Source organism: Equus quagga, chromosome 1 (assembly GCF_021613505.1).
Source record: "Equus quagga isolate Etosha38 chromosome 1, UCLA_HA_Equagga_1.0, whole genome shotgun sequence".
Taxonomy (NCBI): Eukaryota; Metazoa; Chordata; class Mammalia; order Perissodactyla; family Equidae; genus Equus; species Equus quagga.
In genome coordinates, this window is record NC_060267.1 from 111,006,153 (window position 1) to 111,025,644 (window position 19,492).

A 19,492-nucleotide genomic window follows, 5' to 3' on the forward strand; every position below is an offset into this window, starting at 1 on the left:
TAATAATCTAATCCAAACTCTTTATTTTATAGATAAGGAAACCAAGCCCTAGAAAAGGACTCTGCTAGTCTATTGACAAAGCCAGCACTAAAAAAATGAGACTATATACCGTTTGAAGGAGGAGACCAGATGGCCAGCTCGAAGCCCAGCCCCTAGCATGTAATAGGTACTCAGTAAACATTTTTTGAGTGGATGAATTGAATCAATTAATAAATGAATGTCTTTATGTGGCTGGAACACATTATATCATGAGCATTTTCTCTGTATCATTAAACAATTTTTGAAACTATAATGCTTAATGCCTATATAATTCCACCAGTCTTCTGTTGGTGAGATCTAAGGGCTTTACAATTATTTGCTATAGCATATATTATAATAAACATACTTATTAGAAATGCCCATTTTGGTTATTGAACTATAGATACATAAACTACAGTTTGGATTACCAATTTAACATATTCAACTTTTTCTACTGTTTTTTTTATTACTACTTACCTTTACACAGTCACACTTTACTAAAAAATAAACAGTTATTTAGGTTTTTTGCTTTTATATTGTAAAGATTTTAGTTGATAAGAGAGTTTTAAAATCAAGTTTCTTTTATTTGCTCTCCATTCTGATTTCCGTCTTGCCTGTATAATAATAGTTACCATAAATCGGGTACTTACTCTGTGTCAGATCCTACGGTTAGTAATGTTTCCTATATTGAGAGAGGAAGTATAGTATAATGGTTAAGAGTTATGGTTCTTGATTTATGCCATGAGCTTTATATTCCAGCTCAACACAGCTGTGTGAATTTGAACAGTTACTTAAACTCTCTGTGTTTATAATAGTATCTATATCATAGGGTTCATGAGGATTAAAGAGATGTCTATGTGCCCAGCATGTAGCAAGCATTCGCTAAGTGGTAACACACTAGTTAATATAATGCTAGCTGCTGGAACAAAGAAACCAGAGAACCCCAGTGCCTTAAATAAGACACGTTTATTTCACACTAGTGTAACAGAGTGTGTTCCTGGCTGGGTAGACTCCACCTGGTCATTCAGAGCCCAGGCTGCTTCCCTCTTTTGGTTCTTCCCTATTTCTGCAGACGTCTTTCCATTTACACAGAGGATGGGAAAGAGAGAGTGAAGAAAGCACCCCGTGGGAAAATTTTATGGACCCGACTGAGAAATGCCTTATGTGCCTCCCCCTACATTCCTTTGCCAAGAACTCAGACACGTAGCTACAGTTAACAGCAAGGGAAGCTGGGGAGTGTAGACCAGGTGTGTGCCTAAAAGGTAGAGGGAGAAATTTTGCAACATTTAGCAATCAATCTGAAAAGTAAAGCAATATACATTAGAAATACAGCAATGTCTCCTACTCTTGGTTCTCATCTTACTTAGTCCTCATAACAAGTCTGATGAGGTAGGAGGGAGGAAATGACTGGATCAGGGTCACACAGCAACTAAGAGGCTGTCATTAGAGCAAACAAAATATATATGAAACAGCTGCTAGGCAGGCTTTCCAATTCTCAGTTCCTCTTAAAACTGTTCTTGGATGATTACTAGCCTGATAAGCATCACCACATTGCCTTCTCGAAGTTCCCAGAGACCTCAGGCTGGAAGAGGAAGACCGTCAGCTGCCCCGTCAGCAGCTTATACTCGTTTTCCTTTCAGTAACATCCTTTTTCTTTCAGTAACCGTAAAACTTTTAGAAAGTTCACAATCGTTCCTCGTAAGAAAATGCTTAGAGACTACTGCACTGGAATTCAGTGCCCCATTATCATAAATTTCATATCCACATAGGCCTGGGGGCCTACCAGGCTACAAAGGAAAGTCTGGCAGGTCAAGTAGACACAGCTGGTTTATACACATTCTGCAGAAACCATGGACTCACAGAATTTCCCTCCATTTCGTCGAACACCTTCCTTTGTCAAGTCTGTCTGCATTTTGCTGCACTTCATTTTATTTTTATAGTAGAGACGCTCACACTTTCTGAGTGTTAGCAGTCTCTTCTGAGTAAAACATTGCCGGTATTCCATTTTCATGGATAACTAAGTACTCGTCTACTAGACTAGTCATCTGTTGTAATCCTTATCCCCTTAAATTTGATTCCCTTTGTACCCTTGAGTCTATCCCTGCCCAAACCTGGCACTGCAACACCCTGTCTTTCAGAAAAGGGACTTAGTTTTTGAGTTTTGTAACTTTGGAAAAAGAAAAGCTGCAGAGAGAGATGTGATATATAATCGTGGCTTACGCTAGTCGCTAGAAGCAAGGCTGTACTGCAATTCAATTCAGCGAGTACTTTTTGATTTGAGGGCTGAAAAGAACCTTAGAGATAATCTGGCTCAACCTCTTCATTTCACAGATGAGCAAAGTCAAGTCTCAAGAACACTGACACTTCCATGTATTTCAGAGCATCTGGGAAAATTGGGTGGATTCAAACCCTTACCTAAGGTCATCCCACTGGTTAATAGGAGTGCTAAGTCTAAAATCTAGTTCTCTTGATTTTTACATGAGGGATCTTTCCCTGATATTAGTGTAACTTTAACTGGGATCCTCAGGCCTCCAAGAAGTTTGTGGATATACTCTCAAGAGTCTACTAGGTTGCTATAAGAAATTTATTTTTCTAATTCCAATAATCTGAAAGATTAACATAAGCACATTCTGAATCATCTGAGTGATCTTCTTATAATTGAATGCAGACAGGTGAATCTAATGCCAGTGGCTATGTTTGTGTTTATGATCACGTCCATGCCAAGCAGTACCACTGAAAGTATTTGGAACCAGTGAGAGAAAAATAGGGTGGTTTTGATGTATAAATGATGTCTTCTCACCAGGTGAAGGCCAGCACATTCTAAGAAAGAAGGGTCCACAGAAATTTCATGAGTTACAGGTGATGGAAGGCGAAAAAAAGGGTGAGAGAACTGAGTTACCTCATAACATGGAGTAGTCTAAGCATGCAAAAAATAAAAAAAAAGGAGAGAGAGAGACTGGGCATCAGTACCATATTCACACTTCGAGAGGTGACTTCCTTTTGGAAAAAAGAAGGGAAAAAGTTCAATTATTACATAAAATTGATGGTTGAATTTGGGTTTAACTAGTTTGGTAGTTTTGTGTTCTTTTTCTAAACAGTTTTATTTAGGTGTAATTCCTGGCATGAGGTGAATTGTGTCCCTCCCAGATGTGGAGTCCTAACCCCCAGTACCTCAGAATGTGACCTTGTTTGGAAATAGCGTCAATGTAGATATAATTAGTTAAGATGAGTCGTACTGGAGTGGGGTGGGCCCCTGATTCAATCTGACTGATGTCTTTATAGAAAGGGGAAATCTGGACACAGACACACACACAGGGAGAACACCATGTGAAAACAAAGGCAGAGATCAGGGTGAAGCTTCGACAAACCAAGGAACAAACCAAACAAAGATTGCCAACAAAGCCCCAGAAGCTAGTGGAGAGGCCTGGAGCAGATTCTCCCTCACAGCCTCAGAAGGAACCGACCCTGCCGACACCTTGATCTCCAACTTCTAGTTTTCAAAACTATGAGAAAAGAAATTTCTGTTGTTTAAGTCACTCAGTTTGCAGTAGTTATTAGAGCAGCCCTAGCAAACTGATACAGTTGCCATACGAGAAACTGCACATGTTTAAATTATACAATTTTGACCTTTGTATACACCCTGAAACCACCACCACAGTCAAGACAATGAACAGATCCATCACCCTCAAAGGGTTCTTTGTGCCTCTTTGTGTTCGATTCCTTCCTACCTGCCATGCCTCTTCCTTGCTGCCCATCCCTACACTCAGTAAACTTACCTGCCTTCTGTCGTTATAGATTAATTTGTATTTTTTAGAATTTCTTTCATGCAGCATAATTATTTTGAGATTTTTCCATGTTGTTGTTTGTATTAATAGTTTGTTTTTGTTGCTGAATAGAACTCCATTGTGTGGATATACCACAATGCGTTTATTCATTCGCCTGTTGATAGACATTTGTTTCCAGCTTTTGTCTATTACATTTAACACTGCTTTGGATATTTGTGTTCAAGTCTTTGTCTGGATATATGCTTTCATTTCTCTTGGGTAAATATCCAAGCATGAAATGACTGGATCATATGTAGGTGTAAGTTTGGCTGTTTAAGAAACTGCCAGACTGTTTTTCTAAGTGGTGGTAGCATTTTTCATTCCCACCAGCAGGGTGAGAGCACCAGTTGGCTCGCACATTAAAAACTCTGGAAGGTGAATACCTTTAGTGAGGTAGGAATTTTTAGATGATCTCAGTCACCATCCTGCCTATTGCCTTACACCAAGCTTGAGTCACACACTTATGTTACCCACCTGTGTGGTTTCGGATGTGCAACCTCTGATTTATAAATTGATTCAAAATTGGCTATTCAAATATATTAGTCATGCATTGCATGCATACAGATCTCTAGAGTCCTGAACCAAAGTCAGAAGACACAAGTGTGCCATTGACTAGGCCTATACCTCTCAATGTGCCATTACCTTTAATGTGTCCTTTGAAAAGTCAGAGTAAAGACATATGTCCAGCCTGTCTTCTCATAGGATTGTTTTCTGAATCAAATCAGACTTTGATTTAATCAAATCAAGGAAGCATTTTGCAAACTTTGGAATATGTGGACTATTTTTTCATGATGCCAGGATAGTGGAAGCCTCTCTGAGAGATGAGTTTCCAGAATGAGGTTCCCACAGATCGTGACCGTCTGTGTGACGTGGATGGTATCTAATGTAGAGTGCACCAGCCGACTGTTCCTGCTCCCTTCGTTCTCATTCCTGGGCAGAAAACGTGGTACTAGAAGACTTTGGGACAAGTGACTAAATGCCATGTAGGACAGTTTCTCTTGAAGCCTGAAGGGAGTCTGGGATTGGAAGGCAGGAAGCAATTTTCTGTGGAATTTTCCCCATCATAGTTAAGATTTTGTTATAATAATAATAAAATATAGCAGCTCACTCTTATTAAGCATGTATTACATACTAGACATTGTGCAATTTTTGCATGAATTCCCTATAATTCTTACAACAATTCTATGAGATAAATGGGTATGATTCTCACTCTCGGTTTTTCAGATGAGAGAACTGAGATCCTAACGGGGGTCAATAACTTGCCCCAGATACCAGAACTCACCCTCCTGGCTATGATATAATCTATAGGCGCTGATCCTATCTGTGCTCGAATAACATGATCTGAAAGGTTGCACCATTTTGATCAGATTGACATAGATACGCCTGTTTGGAAAAAAACTTAAAAATAAAAAAAAACAAAACAGATTTAAGAAGTGTCCCAGAAACTGTTCCCAAATACCTTAATTCCTGCAGAAAGGAGGAGGACGAGGAACACCACTCGCATTTTATTAGAATAACAGTGACGTTCACAAAATAATAAGATTTGAAAGTCAACAGCAGGGGATTTGACAAGTTTTGAAATGTGAAAGGCAATGAAATTTTGACTTGAAACACTGGAGCTTTTTGACAGGTGTGCAGGAAAGGCCAGCCATGGGCCACCTAGTTTATTCTTAAGGGCTGAGCAATCATGTGGGCTGAGGTTTGCCCAGGACCGGTGTTGGTCATTCCTGGAACATCGCTTGGTGAGCCTACAGTGAGAACTGGATTCCAGATGAAGCTTTAGCACTAATAGTTTCATTTCTCTGAACCCCAAGTTCGCTATGTGTAAAGTGAGGCAGCCCATAGAATGCGTTATTTTCACATTCTCTTCCCTCTAGAATTCCTTGGTTAAATTAAATTATAAGGACACACTACATCAAGACATAAAAGCAAATTTGTCTGGGTTCTTGGTTTCAACAACCAAATCTACTCTAGGTAGTTTAGGTAGGAAAAGATTTACTAAAAGGTATTAGTTGGTCTACAGGGTCTCTGGAAGAGCTGGAGAGCTGAGCATGGATGTTGCCCAGCCAGGAGCAAAGCAGCTAGAGAACATACTCCACCACTGCACACCTATTCTTGTGGAAGCACCATTGTCGCTGTTGCCCGTCACTTGATACCTACCACCCTATGGACTGGAATCCAGAAACTCTACACAGCTCTCCATAATGATGCTGCCCTTGTCCCTGCCAGAAGATCTGAGCCCCCAGTCTGTGGCTGCCTTTTCATGTAGTTCCTAAGTACCTATGTATTGCTTGACCGAACCCAGGCCCTGTGCAGAATGGGAAGCCAGCTAGAAAGGGGTTGGACTGGGTGCTGGATGGGCCAACTCACAATATCCGCCATCAGCGCTCATTGAAGATGGCCAGAGCAGGAGCCCCTACTCGACCCTCACCATCACCATTTCTTAAAGATGATGGGACACTGTTGGCTGGTCACATGCTAAACAGGCTCCCAAGGGCCCTGCAGACCAAAGTTAGAAAACCACCAAACTAGATTATTTCTAAGGTTCTCTCTAGTGCTAAAATTCCTTGATTTTACGCATTTCCAAGGTTAAATTAAAGTTGGGGTGTCTAAAGAAGTATTTTCCTGTAGGGCTTGGCTAATTCCAATATATTCTGTGTAATTATCAGTAGTTAAGAATATTATACCCAAGGAGTACGGCTTCATCTACATTTACATTTTGGTTGATTCACTCAGTTAGGTATATTAGTACAAGAACATCCAGTTAACACAAAAGGAAAGGAAAGGGAAAGGAAGGGGGAAAAAGGGAACATTTGACAAAGATGTTGTATGGGATTTCTTTTCAGAAGGGTGTATTTTGGGCCTTTCAAGGGAAGTGTTTTTAAGTTGTGAGTACTTGCAGATGCAGTTATAGGAAAACTGCTTACAGCATTTGGCACAAGTTCAGATCTACAAACTCCAAGCTCCAAAAAGCAAAAGAAAGAGCTACCTTAAATTATACAGAGATGGGTTTACATAATCTTTTGCTAACACCTCTCAATTTCCAGAAAATAACTATTCTAGTTATCATCAAGGCGCCCCAAAGACATCAGAAATCAGTGAGGTACCATATTATTAGGCATAGAATGTCCATCAACTGTGTGACACCTTGGGATGAACTATGTCATTGTGCCTAAGAGCTTGGGCTCTAGATTCAGTCCCTTTAGAAGCTTTAGGTAACTTATCCATAAAATGGTAATTATGATAACCATGGCCTCACGTTCTTGTAAATTTTAAATGGGATAATGTGTGTTAAATTATTAGCACATTGCCTGGGACATAAGGAATGTTGTCCAGTACAGTCATTGGGGCACCTACCCTGGCCTTTGGTCCTTTGGAAGCCAATTGATGTTGGCAGCTGAACCGTGATTTGGGGAGGCTGCTGCCCGGGAGAGGAAATGTGGCTCCACCAGTTGGTCTTCTAGAGGAGAGAGATGTGATCTTCATAAATGTGCAATCAAGCCACAAGGCCTCTGCCATCACCGGGTCATGGAGATGGATCACTCCGCTTCCTTGGAGTTGTCTTTAACTCTTTAAGATCACTCTTCCCATTTATCATGGACCAATTTCATCTATATTTGATTCACTAAATATCAATGAGCATTGACTACTTGCAAAGCACTATGGCCTATGAACTGGGAGACTGGACAAACATGGACACTAATTTAGCAAATATTTGTTGAGTTTCTACCATGTTCTAGGGGCTGTTTTCGGCTCTGAGTTTTCTGAGCTTTAGCTAGGTCCTCTAGGATCAGATGCGGGCTGTGGTGGGGACACGGGGAAATGATGTTAGAGAGGCAGACATTAGAATTGACTCTGTCCCTATATATGTGGGAAAGCCACAGGTAGGGTGACCAACCCTTCCAGTTTACCTACAACTGACGGGTTGCCTGGTGCATCAAATTTTCCTTTTTTAAACTGAGACCTAATGATTTCCCTGGGTGTGGTATTTTGGTGCTAAAACCAGGAAGGTTGTGGCTAGACTGGGGTGAATTGGTCATAGTAACATGTTTCACATCCCCTTTTGGACAGCCTCTCTAGCATTGATGTGTTTAATTCCCTTCATTTAAAATGAGAAACTGCGCCGGGATGGAGTCGTGATGTGGTGCAAAGAGGTCTGGAGCAGGATGGAAGAGAGCAGCTGAGCCCCTGACCCTGGCTCTTGCTACTGTGATGAGCCTTGACAAATTAATTACCTCTCTGAACCGCAGTTGCCTCACCTAGAGAAGCCGGGACACATCGCCGCTGCCTGTTTGAACAGGTGCAGTGACATAATACGTGTAAGAGTGCCTGGCACAGCAAGGGAGTGTAAGAATTTTCTAATTTTCTATTTTCAAATAAGAAAACATTCTCCACCGGCTTAAAAATAAGAAATTTCATGTACCTATGCTTGTCTGCCTTAGCCTTCCGTCATCTTCGTGTATTGCCCGATAATACTCTTTAAGTGTTTTCATTGGGTGAGTTCCAAGTTACTAGCAAAACTGTAAACTCCCCAAGTGCAAGTGTGATTTTTTTTTTTAATATGTTGGGTATCTCCTAAAAGCTTCTAGAGCTTAGCATGGTCAAGTTTTGGGAAGACAGAGTGATCCGGTTGGTTTGTATTGCCCTGGGGATAAAATATGCAATGAGTATTTCATTTATTTTTTTATCTGCATTTTAAACTGCGAGTCTACTACTATGAATGTTATTTTTATAGAGAGAGAAGGAGACAACTCAGATCATATCCTTTTGAAGCCTCGCCCTTACTTAAATTATTGCATTTTAATCCTTTTATCTGTGTGATTTCCTCGCCACTTGCAAATTTAATCGCAGGGGAAGGTGGCAGAGACAGGACAGATGGATACCTTGCCTTGTTAAGTAGACAGAAATCCTTCTGTGCCCGTGAGCCTGAGAAAGCACAGCTGAAATGTCAAAGCTAGCAGTGTGGCTCCTGGAGTTTATGAGCAGCAACAAGCCTGCACATACAACCCCACATTAGCCAACCGGAGATAAATGTATTTGTAATTTCTAATTTCCTGGTAATGTAATAGGTTAGCAGATCTGCTAATTTAGGCAACCCTAAAAAGCTTTCCTTAAAAGTACCAGTCAGGAGATAAAATGTAACCATTGGTAGCTAACTTGTCTCTTCCTGTAATAATTCCCCTTATCTCTTTTTCCAACCTCTCTCCATCTCTTTCACATCAGGCAGTTTCTGCCACGAATTTTATGCCAAATGTTCATCCAGCATCTTGACATATGTTGTTGTGTGATGGCTACGTTGGTCTTCACATTAGGTCTCTTCTCCTGATGATTTAATCATCTGGTCCAGATGCTCTTATGGCTTAAGGCACTGCAGATTCCGAGAGATGGCTCATCACCAGGTCATTGGGATCATCCCTTAAACGAGGCTGGAGGGATACTAAAATCGCATAACTAGAACCATTCCTTTCTGATGCTTGAAGGATGTTCCTGAGTTTGTGCCCACGGATTATAAGAGGTCATTCTTAGTGTTTTATTGTTAGGGTAGGAAACGGGGGGAGGGTCCAGCTGAATGATTATAATGTGAGCTAATGTAAGCTAATGTGACCTCAGGCTGTATTAAAAGAAGTATTGTGTTTGAAACAAGGGAGGAGAAGTTTTAGCAGAATGTAAGCAGCTGTCTTCAAATTAAATTATTGATTTATTCAACTAAAATGTATGACACCTATTCTGTGAAAGACACTGGGCGGTGAAAGATACAAATATAATAAGTAGTGCACTAAGACAGATATAAACCATGTTAAATGAGAGTTCTGTGAAGGGAAGGCTGATTTTCTGGTTTGGCTCATGGGACTGCCAGAATCTTTCATACAGCCATCACAAACCAGGATGTCTACAGGAGGCTGGCTGATAAGTGAGTAAAATGGCCTGGGTGGGACTGTGACGAATTGGCAAGAATAGGTCGTGTGTAAAGTGGGCAGCTGCTATTCAGTACTATTAGATTGTCGTCTTGTGAGAATGTGGATCTAGTTTTGCCAAGAGAAATTAGAGATCCAGAATTTTTTTTTTAAGGAATTTACTTTAAAAAAATTTTTTTTAATTTTTAAATTTTTATTGCGTTCATAATAGTTTAAAACATTGTGAGCTTTCAGTTGTACATTATTACTTGTCTGTCAGCAAATAAGTGCCCCCCTTGACCCCCGGTGCCCACCCCTTTGCCTGGTAACCACTGAACTGTTGTCTTTATCCATGTGTATGTTTATCTTCCACATATGAGTGAAATCACCTGGTGTTTGTCTTTCTCTGTCTGGCTAATTTTGCTTAACATCATACCCTTTAAGTCCATCCATGTTGTTGTGAATGGGACAATTTTGTCTGTTTTCTGGCTGAGGAGTATTCCATTGTGTATATATACCACATCTTCTTTATCCAATCATCTATGATGGGCATTTGGGTTGTTTCCATGTCTTGGCTATTGTGAATAGTGCTGCAATGAACATACGGGTACAGATGTTACCTTGCATTGTTGATTTCAAGTTGTTTGGGTAGATACCCAGTAGTGGGATAGCTGGGTCATATGGTATTTCTATTTGCAGTTTTTTGAGGACTCTCCATTCTGTTTTCCATAGTGGTTGTGCTTGTTTGCATTCCCACCAGCAGCGTATGAGGTTTTCCTTTTCTCCACATCCCCTCCAGCACTTCTTATTTTTTGTCTTGGCGATTATAGCCATTTTTACGGGTATAAGGTGGTATCCTAGTGTAGTTTTGATTTGCATTTCCCTAATGATTAGTGATGTTGAACATCTTTTCATGTGTCTTTTGGCCATCTGTATATCTTCTTTGCAGAGATACAGAATTTTATGTGAAATATTTCATTTAAAAATATTGCCAAGATGGTAGCTAATTCAAGTGTTTAGAACTCTATAGAAATCTTCCATGTCTTTGGGCCCATCCTGTTCCTGGGCTTCCAGTTTCTAAATTGTGCTCTAATCGCTAGGGTTCACCCAATCCAGGTATATTTGCCAATATTTAGACAAGTTCTTTTACTTGAAACTTCAGGTAAATAACCAATCGGTATAGAATGCCAGAACTCTGTAATAAGAATGACTCTGTTTAGTGTAACCAGTAGGTGAAGATAAATGAGGGACAAATGTGTATTTCATGTGATTTTGATGGAGGCAGTTGGTTCTCCACTCACAGTGGAAAGTTTTAGCATATTTAGCTGCCTGTGACCTGGAAGCATTTCATACTTCCATTGGGACAGGTAAGGAATTTTTATTCTCCTGGACTCCACTTGCTAATTTGAGGATGACTAAAGCTATTTCTCTGGAGGTTTCTCAGTATGGATTTATAGTGACCTCAGGCCAAATTCCCTGTTGATGCTTTGAACTTATGTCTGGGGCATCATATCCATTACAAAGGAGCTTGCCTTCTCTGTGTCTGGGCAAAAGAAATGTGTGAGTTCGATTACTGGTTTGGTGGCTCTTGAGTAACTTCTGGAATTGCCTGGATGGAACCTCTGTTCCTTATGGGCTACAAGCAAATCCACCTCTTTATCTGCCACCCATCTCTTTCCAAAGATAGACGTGCCCTGACTAAACCAGGTCCATGAACTAGCCCCGTTAACAAGAGAGGCAGTGGGCCATTTTCTCCTCGGTTATTAATTTATCACAATAAATTTGCAATACCGAATCTGATAATGATTACCACCTTATTCATCAGGGTGGAACAGAGAAGGTAGATGATGTATGCTTCAGTTGCTTTTTTTTTTTTTAAGTAAAATAAATGGAGTAACGATTGCCATTTTCAATGGAGGATGATTGCTTACTAGTTACGGGAAGTGAAAATTCAGCTGGTAAATTTGTTCAGATTTACCTTTTCTATAATGGGAAAGCTAGAATTCAGGCAGAACCTGTGGCCCACACAGAGACTGCATTTAACTATGTTACCCATGGTTCACCTGGGTTGGGCAGTCTCCTTATTAGCCAGGCCATCCCACACGAGCATAGGTAGAGCATGATTCATATGCTTTTCGAGGGGCTGCAGGAACAAGGAACACATTTTATACTTGGCAACAAAATGAGCAATTGAAGCATTATCAGCTGTTGGACTTTGCATTTTCATTTTTATTTTCTTAATGAAAAAAATTGGGGGGCCAGCCCAGTGACTTAGCAGTTAAGTTCACGTCTTCTGCTTTGGCCGCCCCAGGGTTTGCCAGTTTGGGTCCTGGGCGTGGACCTACACACGGCTTATCAAGCCGTGCTGTGGCCGGCGTCCTACATATAAAGTAGAGGAAGATAGGCATGGATGTTAGCTCAGGGCCAGTCTTCCTCAGCAAAAAGAGGAGGATTGGCAGTGGATGTTAGCTTAGGGCTAATCTTCCTCAAAAATAAAATTGTGACTTTTGCATTTTTTTACGTAATAAATAGAAGAGTAAGCTATGTTTCACAATTATTTGTGAGTGATGTAAAGTACTTTTGACAAGTCTATCACATTTTCAACATTTGTAGTTTTTTTCTAACGGGGAGTTGAAGTTTTTGTGCCTTTTTATTGATGTTTATGCAAAGTATGTTTTCCAAAGTTCTTTTGTGTGTATGTGTTTTCTGAGCACTAAGCACTTTACAAATATCAACCCATTATTCATCCCAACAATCTCATGAGGTAGATATTGTTCTGCTGCTTTTCTTTGCAAGAGCGGAGGCTGAGGGTAATTAGCAGCTTGCTTGAAATCTTGCTGTGTATTAACTTTAAGAGCCAGTATTTGAACCCAGCTCTGTCTTATTCTCATAGCAACTCCATTATCAGCTATGAAATATCCACACAGCCTGTTTAGGTCTCAGAAAAACTCCTTTTACCCAGAATATAGTTAATTTGAGTCCAGATATTTTTATCAAATACATTTAAACTGGGGCGGTGATTAATACCTGAGACAAAGAGATGGCACAAACCCAGGTTTCCATTAAATTTAAAACTGAAGAGGAATACAGTCAACAAATGTGTCTTTAGTCAAGTTAACAGATGTGACCAAGTAGAAATTACTGTCTTCCTTATGGAGATGTGATAGTTGGATCTGTGCTCTTACGTTAGGAAGATGTAGATCGAGCCTTGAGTAAAGCACTCATCTAGGTGACTAGACTTCTGGAACTTTTAGGCAAGCCATTTAGATCTGATCTCATCAAAATGGCTATGTCAAAATGTATGTAACCCAAATAAAACCTGGTACTCTACATAGTCCAGTCCTTGTCAATGTTGCCTTAGAAGAAAATTTCAATCCAGCAATCAAAAGTAATTTAGGCGATTTGAATATTTACCAGAATCTCTTGAATAATATCAAGGCAGAATCAATCTGAAACTCCTATTAATTTTTTATTAAAATTGTCTTTTCCTAGTTCTCTGAAACATGATATCTCTCAGACCAGTAGCTGATCTTAAAATTTTCTCTTTCTCTTCACTGTCAACACTTCAACTTTCTTCCTTTTATAGTTTAAGCAAGCTTAAGGTATTGTTTTCAATACCTTATCCCTTTTCCTTCCACTACTTGTTTCTCTTCTTCCATAAGCAAATCATGAATTTTTTTTGACACTGCCTCTCTCTAGTTGTTGCATTGCCCAGATTCTCCATCACAAAATCCCAGGAACCAAGCTGTCAAAGACAGAATTCTCATTAGAGAACTGAGGAAGGTAAGGCTAGGAATAGTAATACTTAAATCACTTTTGCTCTGTCACAGTAAAAATACTTTATGTAATTACTAAGAGAGACCTAGACATGCTTTATCCATGAACCCCTCTTGCACCCTCACTGTGAACAAGACTGAAGAATAGTTTGAGGTTCAGGGACAGTATGAGAATCAAAGATGATGAGAGATTCAAGTATGTGGTGAGAGGTGAAGTCAGGTTCACAGGTGGACTGAGTATCAGGCCTGGAGTGAAATTTAGCATTGGGTGAATATGACAGTATGATATCTTGTGTGATTTTTTTGAAAGAAGATTTAATGATCTTGTTTTGAGCAGCAGCGAAATAATCCCATGCCAGAATCTTGCTTACTTCACCTGTGTTGTTGTTGAGAAGAACTGTAATGTTCTTTCCTCTCTCTTTTCCACTTGTATCAGTCTTTCCTACTTCCTAGATACCAGATCAGATGTTAGGTTGGACTCCTAGAATGTCAAGCAAAGATAAAGATCATGGAGTTCAGTGGTTCCCAAATCTCATACCTGGGCCACTTTTCCAAAATGCAACATTCTTGTATTCCACCCCTCAGAGGTTCTTATTTATTAGTTTGCTGTGGGACTCCAGAATCTGTATATTTTTTTTTAAAAAAAGTTCCTAGGTGTTTTTGTTAACCATTCTGGTTTGGGAAATCCTAATCAAATTAACCTCCTTCCATCCTGCCTGATGCCTGAACTCCCTCCGACAGCGCAGCTCTTGGGGGTCAGCCTAGGGATAACGTTAGTGGTGGTGAAGGAAGCTCAAATGTACTGAGTACTTACTAATTGTTAAGCAGTAAACTAAGGGCTTTATCTAATTTGTCATATTTAATACATATAACAATCTCAGGAGCTAGGTAAGATTATTATACACATTTTGCCCCAAGTCTTTGAATTTGCTGTAAACTCCCTCTCTTCTATGTTTTTGCTTACCTATTGTTTGCTCTGTGAGGCACTCCTTACCTAATCTATAGCCTTGGCCTACCCCTCTCCTTTGAGCTTCTGCAGCAAATATACTTACTTCCATTCTTTCATATTTTATTGGGAAGACGGTAGAATTTAGCAAGTTAAGGGTGTGCATTCTGGAGCCAGATTTTGGGCTTAAACCTGGCTCTGCCACTCTCTAGCAATGTTGCTCTAGGTAAGCTAACCTTGCTTTGCAGTTTCCTCATCTGTAAAACAGAGATTTAAAGTAGTACCTCCTCACAGGGCTCACGTGAGGATTAATGAGTTTATGCATGAAAAGCTCTTATAGTAGACCCAAGAATGGAATAAAGTCCTCATAAATCTTACCTATTATTATCTTACCACATCAAATTTTAATTGTCCATTTACTTGTCTTTCTTACCTACTAGGCTATGAGCACCTTGAAAGAAGAGACTATGTCTTATTCAATCTTCTATCTCCAGTGTCTGCTGCAAGGCCTGGCAGATAATAAGTGTTCAAGAACTGGTAATTCTCAACGTAATTCAATCTGTAAGAGGGTTCAGAAGAAAGCCTCATAAAATGGTCAGCCCACACACTGATTTCTCTGAACATTTACAACTTTTCCAAATGAGATCACTTCACTGTCAATTAGCAATTTATTTTATTGTTATTTAGCCACGTGGCTCTGTAAGTTTACTCACTGCTTTGCCTATCAGACAAACTTGGGTTTGAAGCTTGCTTGCTTCTCTTGCTCTCTTGAGTTGACGTTGGGCAGGTCTACCTACCTCTTAGATCCTCATTTTCCTCATCTGTAAACCTGAGATGAAACATCTACCATGCGGTGTAGTCGTAGAATTAACAGTGTTGAGTGAGGGACATGTTGCACTGTGCCTGTGATGGAAAAGATGCTCAGGAAGAGGTGGGTAGGATTAGTGTTACATGGAAGGAGTTCAACATGAATGTCTGTTGATATGGTCTAGGCCTCTGTTCAGTATTCTTCATTCACATGTCCTGAAATCTTTTGGAGTCAGATTTCTTTAAGTACTGTGATGGTTGAATTGCGTCCCCAAAAGAGACTTATAGAAGTCCTAACCCCCAGAACCTCAGAATATGACCTTTTTGGAAATAGACTCATTGCAGATGTAATTAGTAAAGATGAGGTCATACTAGAGTAAGGTGAGCCCCTAATCTAATATGACCAATGTCTTATTAGAAGAGGAGAAAGAGACACACACAGAGGAGCGCCACGAGATGACGGTGGCAGAGACTGGAGTAATGCAGCCGTAAGCTGAGGAACAGCAAGGCTTGATGGCCACCACCAGAAGCTGGGAAGAGGCAAGAAAGGTTGCAACCCAGAGTCTCAGAGGGAGCACGGCCCTGCTGACGCCTTGACTTTGAACTTCTAGCCCCAAGAACTGCGAGAAAATACATTCTAAATGATTTTAAGCCACCCAGTTTGTGGTACTTTGTTACGGCAGCCCTAAGAAATTGATATGTGTTACGCTCAACTGAATGACCGTGACTTCTCAAAGTTACTCTAGAAAAAAGAGAACTTTTGTGATACTCATAAAAATGAGCAAATGGAGGTTTTCCAGAGTCACTGGATTTTTCCATCCTAAAAACTATTTTAGCTGTAGAATGACTGGTAGACTTCCAGGGAAAAGAGGGAAAAACAAATCCTTGATCTATCACACTCCTCAGAGGCTTCTGGGGTTGTTTCTTTTTTTTTTCATTTTCCCCTTTAACTTCCAAACTTTTTGTAAAGAAGTTTGAGTCCCTGGAGGACCAGAAAGCTTTCACTCGTTCTTGTTCAGAAAGGTAAAAAAATCCTATTTGCATTTACTATTTATGAGCTGTGGTTTCACGTGGTCACGTGGCCACATAATGCTTGCTTTTAAGAACCTACAAATGAGACCAGATTCATTATTTTTTAAAGTAAAAAGGATGATGGCAAACTCTGCAGTGTAATATACAACCAGACTGTCACTCTTACCCTAGAATTTGTATTAACATTGTTCATTTAGAAACTAGTAAACTACCCACCATATTTATGAACATAATATTTGACATAAAAGCAATATTTGTTGAAAATAGCATTCAAGTGTTTAATTGCAGTACATGATTCATGGGAAAATCTTTAAGTCTAAGCAATTCCATGGTATTAAAACTTGGGAGCACATTTTTCTGTGTAAAGCACACATCTAATAAGGAAGCCCATTAGCTTTGCTCTCATATTTCTCTTTCAGCAAGGGAACAGCTGCCATTTCTGCTGCTAAGTTTCATTCAACTTCTAAGTACAAGGAGAATGAAATTAAAATAGACAAATGAGTTGGGGTAGAAACTAACCTTATGGTAATTCGAAGTGTTCTGGAAGAGAATTTAATTTGTGTTTATTTCTAAAAAGGCTTTCTTCTGGGGAAGAAAGTGTTGTGTTGCCAGTCTGAAGTAATGTCATAGGAATTCAGTCCTGTCCTAGAGGAGCTGCTGTCCTCTGTCCTTTGCACATGTTCAACCCTCATGTGTCTCTCCTGACTTCAGCTTCAAGGAATGTCTTAAGCTGCGGAATGATGAAATTCCTTTCTTTTGAAGGAAGCAGCTCCACATTTCCAGGGGTGAATTTTTGGCCTAGGTTTCTACTGCACAGTTGTGATTTTTTTTTTTAGTATTTTTCACAAATTAGCATTTTCCCCCAGAATTTTCCTATAGTAGCTGGATTATCATAGAATTATTTTCTCTTCTTGAAGTCCAGCTTCCATTGGTCCCGGTGTTATCTTTCTCTGTTCCCTAAAACACCTAATAAGTCATTTTCATTCATTCATTCAGCTATAGTCTACCACTGGAGTTGACAGACTAAAGCCCCAGCCTGTGTTTGTGCTACTTGTGAGCTAAGAATGTTTTTTCATTTTTTAAATGGTTAGGGGAAAAAAAATGAAAGAAGAATGATATTTTGTGACATGTGAAAATTATATAAAATTCGTATTTCAGTGTCCTAATAGAGTTTTATTGGAACACAGCCACACTCATCTGTCTACATATTATCTCTGGCAGGTCATGGCCTATAAACACCACATGTCCAGTCTAGGACCTCAGGAGTTGTGCCTACTTCTCACAGTTGCGAATTCTCTAGCACTGCCCTAAGACCTCTTGTTCCTGTCACATCCCGTTGCCCTGCATCTCTTTTCCTCTGTTCTTCCTGCCCCTTTTGTGTGATATTCCACTAGGACTCTGCATGGCCCAATGGCCAATTTTTTCCTTTCAGGACAGCTCTCCAACCCATGATCTAGCCTTACCCACCCCTGACTCCAGCTCATCTGCCAGTATGCCATCTGTCTTATTAGTCAGCTTGGGCTGCTATAAAAAATACCAATGACTGGGTGGCTTAAACGATAAACATTTCTGACAGTTCTAGAGGCTGGGAAGTCCAATATCAGGGTCCTGGCACATCCAGTGTCAGTTGAGGGCCTGCTTCCTGCTTTATAGATAGCCATCTTCTTGCTGTGTCCTCACATGGTGGAAAGGAGCAAGAGAGCTCTCTGGATCTCTTTTTTGGGGGGGGGACAGGGAGGAAGATTGTCACTGAGCTAACATCTGTGCCGATCTTCCTCTATTTTATATGGGATGCCACCACAGCGTGGCTTGATGAGTGATGCTAAGTCTGCACCTAGGATCCGAACCTGAGAACCCAAGGCCGCCAAAGTGGAGTGTAGGAACTTAACCACTAGGCTACCGGGCTGGCCCCTGGGATCTCTTTTTTAAGAGCACTAATCCCATTCATGATGCTCTACCCTCATGGCCTAATCACCTCCCACAGGCCCCACCTCTTAATACCATCACATTGGGAGGTTAAAATTTCAACCCATGAAGGTTGGGAGCACACAAACGTTCCGTCCATGACAGCACCCCTTGTACTCTCTTGTGAAAAGGGAGCTTAGACAGTGAAGAGATAAAAGTCATTAATGTTTTTAAAAGGAGGGGTCTCAAGCTCGGCCTCTCTCATCTTACATTTGTGTAGTTGGTTTTTTGCTGTTGTTTGTTTGAAGCTTAACTATAGGAATCTGCTTTAATGCATGTGAAATTTCTTGATTGGTTTCAGCCCAGTGTGTCTGTGGAGACGGCTTTGAAAATTACTGTTGTCTTTCCCAGAGTTGTGTGTGTGTTCTAAAACTTTTTTTGCAGACACACATTCTACATCTCAACCTGATGTACTGATTAAAATATTCAAGAGAATTGGACCTCCAACAGCTTCGTGGCACTATGCTAGAGACTTCTTTCCAATTCAATATTGCTCTATTAAGCAGCACTCGTTGGGAATGGTTCAAATAATTGCTAATCCTTGTGGGTGGATTGCTAACCCAACAGATGATTATGGAAGACTGTGTGAAGTGCTTTGCTAAGGTGGATACAAACTGTATCTAAGCCCTTCCCCTGATCCAGCAGCTTATTGGTTCCCATCAGGCTGTCTGTGAGTACGGCAGGGTCAAAGGAGAAATCTTAGGCATCAGAGGTACCTGAGTTCAAACAGTGTCTGCCACTTCCCCTAAGACAGTGGTTTTCTACCCCTCATCATGGTGGTAAGGATGCTGTGAATCGAGGGTGCCTCGCTTACTAAAGCAATTAGAACACAGCATTATATATAGCAACTCTCCGTAAATGGTAGCTTTAATTATTATCAGGAATGAGATTGTCAAGAAAAGAATGAGATTATTTTAGGATGACTTGTTCTTAACAAATTCACAATGGCACCCAGGGGAGAGGAGATTTGTTTCTAAATGCCCGTGTATCATTTTTTGATCACTGATTTTTGTAGTTCGCATGGGTTTGATGTCATATATATACTGTCCCTGCGTTTCTGCAGTCTAATCTTGGGTGAAATTTGTCATCCTATATATCTGACTCAATTCTTTGGCTAGTCTCCTGTTTATTTAAATTCTCAAATGTTGCTGATGGTCTTTTCATTTTCAGACCTTCTAATATATAATTTGCTTGAATGTGTAGATATGGACATATGGAAGCAGCCAGGTA